Source organism: Chenopodium quinoa, unplaced genomic scaffold (genome assembly GCF_001683475.1).
Source record: "Chenopodium quinoa cultivar QQ74 unplaced genomic scaffold, ASM168347v1, whole genome shotgun sequence".
Taxonomy (NCBI): Eukaryota; Viridiplantae; Streptophyta; class Magnoliopsida; order Caryophyllales; family Amaranthaceae; genus Chenopodium; species Chenopodium quinoa.
In genome coordinates this window covers 6,563,942-6,571,832 of record NW_018742738.1, presented here as the reverse complement: position 1 = coordinate 6,571,832, position 7,891 = coordinate 6,563,942, and positions in this window count along the sequence as shown.

Here is a 7,891-nt window from a genome sequence, read left to right as displayed (position 1 = left end):
AGTTCAAGCCTACTAACAATCCAATATTCCATTTGAAGGTGTTTTCTGCAACCATGGCTCTAAAGGGATTGGACGTAACACTCTTCCCTACGGTGTTCCCTCTCTCCTTAGAACATGCTTTCCAAAAATGGTTTCATTCCCTAGATGCCAAGCATACTGCGACTTACCAAGATATCACTGACAGTTTCATGAATCGTTACAAGTGTTACGTTCAAACTAAAACTTCTGAACGTGAACTCTCCATTTTCAAATAGAAAGAGAATGAAGGCTTCACCGTTTATCTGAACATGTGAAGGGAAATGACTTCACTTTTGGTAGATCCTCCCAAATAAAGAGAGATGATTCGCCTCTTTATTCAAACTTACAAGTATAAGGAACATCTCAAATTTCTTCCACTGAACACTTTTGAAGCTGTATACGACATAAACATCAATATTGAGGATGAGCTAATAAAGACTGCTGGTAGTAACAATAATAACACTTTGAAAAATAAGAAGAATGACCATCCTTCTTCTCCGTCTTCTAATCACAAAAATACTACCAACAATATAAGCGAAGTTGATCTCAACGAAGTGTTAGCTCTTGATGCTCCATTTCCCAAGAAAAGGAGAACTTACACTCCTTTAGGAATGACTTATGATGCGGCCTTTGATCTCCTTTACGGTAAAGGCTTGTTCACACCTATTGCGCCAAATGGAATCCTAAAGCCCATTGCAAGTAAAATCAAGGAAGGGGCCACACTACCGAGCAATGTTGGAATTTGAAGGACGTCATTCAAGACTTGGTGGATGCAAACAAAATTCCTGTCCCTCCAGGCGGCAAGAAGTAATGAACACAAGGCGCACAGGTGATCCTTCGTGCAAGATTCCATGATTTCTTTTTTTCATCTCCATTCCCCCATTCATGACTAGCATAGTTTTTCCATTTTGAAATTCTATATGTTTCATCTGTTTTGTTCATCGTTTCCATTAATAAAATGAGCATATTTCCCTTACATTTCTATTATCGCATTTTTCATTCACTCATTCAAAAAAAAAATTCAATTAATGAACTAAACACAAGGTACACCAATGACTTGAGGCACCTTTGTAAACCTGTCATTCCCTATTAACCATTGAATTGCATATCCATTTCTTCGTCAACCACTTTGAGCCTCGTCTAACGATTGACCTTATTATTTATTCAACCCACATTCATTTAATTAACCTAGGGATGGGAAGGTGTGCAATTTGTTTAACTGTTAGAAAGCAAGTTCAAATAAAACAATAATCAGAAAAAAAAAATGAGTAAATAAAAAAACAATGTCTAAAGGCAAATGTTCCAATGTCTTTGATATGAACACGTCTTAAATTGCGTCTCTCATCGAGTGCTTGGTACCATGCATGAGAAATATGAATGAATGCTAGGTGAGTGATGGACCACATGACATGAGATTGCCTACATTGGTTCAAAAGAATTAAAAAAAATTCAAAAAAAAATAAATAAATAAATGAAAAATAAAACTTGCAAAGTCTAATACATAATTGCATGTCTTGGGGGGCTTCTCTTGGATCTTGAGCCTTTTACCCCTTTTTCCTTAAACCATCAACTTAACCACGTTACAACCCTTGAAAGACCTCTTTGAGGTGTACATATACTTGTGCAAAGTTTGGTTAGAGCTACGTTTGGCTTGATTCCTAACGGATACTTAGGCAACCTCACATTCAGGTGCGACCATATTCATATGCATGACCTAGTTATAGAATATCCAATGCTTATCCCTATGACCCTATCAATCTAGAGCTAGAATTGGGTGCTTGAACCCACATCATTTAGCCTACCTAGTCTAAAGAGTCACCATCTCGACTCTTGTCACATTTATTTCCCTCACCATAGGCTTTGCAGCCTCAACTTAGTATCACTTTCACACACTTCTTTCACACATACATAGCCATACCATCTTTCCCTTAGGAACCCTTTATCGTGACATCTTGTTTCCCTACCGCGTATGCTTCATTATCTTTCAAAACAACATTCATTAGAAGAAACATTACATACTTGCTTAGCTTCCTGACCTGAGCAATACTCATTGTTTTACACATCGCTTAATCTCTTTAACAGAATTTATATATCAATGATTTTTAATCATACAAAGCATATCTTTCTTAGCTCCTTGAGCTAAGCAACGTTCATTATGCAATAATCACTTCATCTATATACGTGCTTAGCTTCCAGACCTAAGTGACGTTCAAGATCGTTTCTTTAAACCATATATGATGCTTAGCTCCATGACCTAAGTTCATTCATCTATCGTGTCACATGATGTAATTGTCCTTAGCCTCCTAGACTAAGGACATGCATCATGCGTACATTATTTTCAAGACAAGCGATTCAATCCATACAATTCATTTCGTCTTGCTCAACGAAGAAGTTAAAAACTTCTTCTCTTTTTCATGTATTTTCTTTTGAGGAAGTTCAAAAACTTTTTAAATTTTTTTTCGTCAAGGCAAAGTAAAAAACAAAACTTTTTTTCTCGTCTTTCTTTTTCGGGAGAAAGTCGGTATCCTCCACTCATGAAAAAAATGACGAAATTTTTTTTCTTTTTGCGTTGTCGATTGCTTGTGTCTGCTCATACACTCAAATCATACTTATATACACACAATCACAATTCATACACATGTCATGTCGTGTCAATTCAAGCTTGGTTAAATGAGTTGGTTAAGTCCAATCACAGTATGTGCAAGTTCCATGGCAAATTTCATTTTGCAGGTCTCATCTACAGCCCACGTTCGGGGGAAAACGAACCATCTACAGCCCCCGTTCGGGGACAAGCGAACCATCTAAAGCCCACGTTCGGGGACAATCGAACCACCATCATTTCACGATGCAAGGTTCTCGATACACAGAGACTTGCAATCTCTCATTAGACATGTTTTTCCTCAAGCATTGAAAGCATAGAAAGCCGCCAAATTCGTATATCGACTTTCCTCAAGCATGAAAGTATCTCAATTGGTAGATTTCTTCAAGCATAGAAAACCGCCAAATTCGTATGTCGACTTTCCTCAAGCATGGAAAGTATTATCCGGTAGATTTCTTCAAGCATAGAAAGCTACAAAACTCATCTGTCGAATTTCCTCAAGCATGAAAAGTATTATTTGGTGGATTTCTTCAAGCATAGAAAACCGCCAAATTAATATGTCGACTTTCCTCAAGCGTGGAAAGGATTTCAACAAAACGTCATCCGGTGGATTCCCTCAAGCATAGGAAACTACCAAACTCATTTGTCACTGATACAATGCTGTCAGATAAGCATTCTATCCCTTGACTCTTTTATCTTTAGATTTACCATTTTTCTACAGGTTTCGGTGTATAAAGAGTGATTTAGGATCGCATAACATCTTGAAACATTCTCCATCCCTATTGACTACTTTGACTATCGTTTTCTAAACTGGCATTTCTACAAACTCAGTCACAGTGGGGGCTCCTATAGACACCTAAAATGTCTCCCCAAAACCAAACCCGATGATGAACAACTTTTCTTCGCCATTATTGGTCGGGTTGAGTATTTAATATTTGGAGTCCTTAAATCCATGTTTACATTCAATAAATTTCTTAAACCAATCAATTTCAAAGCTCATTTCCCTACTCCATAACTTGTTTTCCTCTTTTCGTGTCCACATTGCAAAACCGAGAGAAACTGATTTTTTGGCATTACAATTTTAATACAATTATTATTTTTTTAGATAGGTCTTGAAATATTCTTTCCAAAAATATATCATAATCCCAATTTCAATTTAAAACGAAGAAGATATGATCTAAACACTAAACTCGACCCGAAATCGACACCCTTTTACTTAAATGCCCATATCTTAAAATATAGAAATAATTTTGACTTGTCTTTCATTAGGAAGGAAAGTAGAATTGATAATTTTTCCAATGATATATTATATGACTTATTCCAAGTTACGAATCAAAAGCTATGATAAATTTAAAAACGCAGAAAAAACTGAAATCGCCGCGTATCAGCGAAATTGCCGCGTCGCGACAATATCTGACGTGGCATGGAAGATAGTACTGTGTCACGACAATATGTATCGTGTCGTGGTACATATACCATGACACGGTGCTTTTTCCGTGGCATTTCCCTTGCGCTTCTTTACAGTGACACGGTGTATTGTACCGTACCACGGTGGACACTGTCATGGCATGGTGGACACTTCTGTGTCACAAAATTTTCTTGTGGTGACGCGTTTTTATCCTCAGTTGGTCTGTTTCTGTCCCGCGTCACACCACATTACCCCGCGTCACGGGAATTCTTGTCGTGTCGCGGCATGCCTTTGCCGTGTCACGGCACATTTTGCCGTGTTGCAACATTATTTTTCATGTTTTTATCTTTTTAGGGTTCCGTGTTTTTCCTCTACTCATTTTCCCTATAAATACCCCCTCCTATCTACAGTTCTGGGCACCAAATCATTCTCTCTTCCTCTCTTTTACACCAAAAATCATTCTCCTCTCTCTCTCATATTCTAAGCCTTTAACCTATATTCTTAATTACACCATTCTTCCCTTAAGCACTTCAAGGAGTCCATGCTCGACCTGAGGTTCCGTCCTTAAACCAAGGTGTGAAAGGTACAAATAATTGAGGGTTTGGACCAAATCAACTCTACATTTATTTAATTTAATTTCCATTTGATTTATATTTTTTTATTAAATTTACTAACAATTTATTCATGATGTAGTAGTTTAAAGGAACGCACGAAATGTGAGTAATTAATTAATTTAATTACTTATTTTTATTCTTGTTGCTAGTATCATGGTGTAGACACCCAAATGTGTCTCCCCAAAACCAAACCTAGTGATAAGTACCTTTCACGTCGAATCATAATAGAATGAAATGAAAGTGTGGAAAGTTTAGTGTTGCGGATAGTTTTAATTTCTTTTCTTTTCTTTTCTCTCTGTTTTTGAAAAACTATTTTAAGAAAACAGCCAATAAAGTTTGGTTGGTCCATGATATGGGTCCAATAGTAGTTTAGTTGGATAGGGCTTGAAAAGAGCTTTCCAACGATATATTATAAGCCCAATTCCGATGAATATTGAGGAAGTTATGGCCAAATTACTGAACTGGGCCTGGTTTGAGCCTTATATACGGCCCAATGATCTAGAGGAGGGCTTAATATGGATTTATCATTCCTAATGCAATTAGGAATTGTTTTAGTCTTCTAGATTCTTCTAGAAGATTCTTTTCATTCCTAATTCAATTAGCATTGATAAATTGAGTTTTGTTGACTTTTTAGAGTTTTAATCAGAATAAAAGAATGTTTTTGAGGAAAATACGATTTTATCCTTCTGTACGGTTAAATTCTATCTGATTTTAGAAAACGCTTCAAAAATGGAATTAGCGCCTAACGCCAGAAATTAGCGCCTGGCGCCTGGCGCTAGCGTTAGCGCCTGGCGCTAATGTTAGCATCTAGCGCTAATTTCCAGCGTCGATGCTAATCAAGTTTTATGCGCGTTAGAACTCTGTTTTGATTTTCTATCTTTTTGGCTAATTTTCTCTATAAATAGTCTTCTAAAAACTCCGTTTTCATTCATCAATTTTTCAACAATAATCAATCATCATCAATTCTATAATTCTCTCTTTCACCAACTCTCATCAAGAAATTCTTGATTCTCTCTCTCTTTCTAAGTTTAGCTTTTTACAAACACAATTCCTCATACATTGGCACTAGAAACACCTAGCATAATTCAAAGTTGCCTTCGCCCTAGACGTGAAAGGTTTTAATTTCTGAGGGTTTGGTCCCAAATCTTTATTTCAATTATTTAATTTAATTGTTTTAATTATTATTTTCCTTGAAGTTACTAACATGTGTATTTTCTTATTAGAAAGAGGTACGAGACATCCAAGTAAGTACTTTAATTATTTTATTGATATTATGATATAGAAATCATGCTTAGGTTGTTTTATTGCTTCCTAGTATCATGTTAGGATGCTTTCTTTAGTATGATATTTAGGGTGATTTGCTTATGTCAATTATGATTCCTCCGATGCTTCCTATTTTCTTTCCTAATATTTATGATTTTTAGTATCATGTTAGGGCTATATATTTGATTTTTATTGTTTAGTGACATGCTAGGGTTTGTTATTAATCTTGTTAGTATCATGCCTAGGATCTTGCAATTAATATTATGCTTTAACATGATTATTATAATTATGATTATGATTATAATTATGATTTATGATTATTATTATGTTGCTTGATATTTATTTTTATTTCTTGATCACGCCTTTTATGCATGTTTAAAGGGAATTTGTACTTGTAATCACGCTTAATAAGATAATTATTAATCTTATTTAGAGTTAATTTGATTATAATTCAAGTGATCGCCAATAATAGTTTTATTTGTGCATTAATATTCAACCAACATAGATAAACAGGTTTAGGGTTAAACCTATTGATTGCATGTTAGTTAGAAAATGCACATGAATACGATCAGAATAAAGTAGAGGCCTATTATTATGGCAGGTTCAATCTCTTTTAGTTTGGATTTGTACCTTCATCCCCGAACTACCAGTCATGGTTCTAGACCTATTGGATTTAACGATTTCCTGGATCGTTAAGGGGTGTAACCTTCACCTCGTTAACGGTTTACAAGTTTCTAAAACTTGTTGGCGACTCTTTTGCTCTATCTTCTTTCCCTTTGGACGCCACCGTACTTTAGTGTATGATCACAGTGGGGTTCAAGTTTGGGATAATGCTTGAAATATTCCCTACAGTTTTTGGCGACTCCACTGGAGAGGATTTATATTTTAATTCCTGAAATTTATTTCGGCAATGATTTAGAATGAGTGGATAAGACTTGAAAAGTTATAAGTATTTCATGTGCGTAATTTTGATTAACATTATTGTCATATGCATAAAAAAAGATCTTATTGGAAAGACCATTCGTAATGAGTTAAAACATAGGATTTTTACATGTAGGAAATTTGAGGAATATCTTTCACAACTAGGATTGAAATAATGCTGCGCGAAACTGGAAAATTTTATCGAGCACAAAAAGCTGCAGAGGCATGTAGGAACTAGTGTCAGCGAACAAAGATTAGCGTTAACATTTTGACTTTAGCGCCAGACGACCGCCTCTGTTGCCAGGCGCTAATGCCAAAAAGTGGTGCTGGCCTCTGTTTGCTGGCGCCAAGTTCTTCCAATACCGAGCCAGAAATATGCGTTCTATTTTTGACCAGTTTTTAGCACTGTTTGCTCGATCCTACTTCCTGATTGAGTTTTTCTCACCTTTCTGAAACCCATATGTGTTCTACATATGGACATAACCCCCTGGGAATTCATGCTCCATCTACTTGATTGAACGCACTGAGCAACAAAGGGTACATCCGAGAATGTTGAATTCACCAAACCATGGAAGCGACCTTTTCTTAACTCGCGGTGTCCTATCCACTCACGCCAACCCTTCACGGTTAGGCTTCCGCGCGGTACATCCGGACAATTAACCATGGACCCTCTTTGACTAACCCATATCCCGAACTTTAGAGAACTAGAGCCATGGTTAGGTTACAAACTCATTGCATCATATTGTGCCTACTTCACTAATTGTGCATTATTTGTTGTGCATACTCTATGTGATTTTAACCGTTTGTTTGACTTGTGATTAAGCCTAAATAAACTAATTAATGACTTACAGACTTTGTTTAATTAATTAATATTAATTTAAGCTAATTAATATGTCTAAAATCGAGTAATAGTTCCTTTGAGTCAACCTGGATGTTTATTCCCGTATACTGCACAAGCGTCAACTTGTTTTGGTTATATACGGAGTTCTAGGAAGAACTACGAGTCTTAAAACCTATGGATCTGTAGCCCCGAGTTTTATCTTTAATCTGGAGTTGGTTTCATCCCAA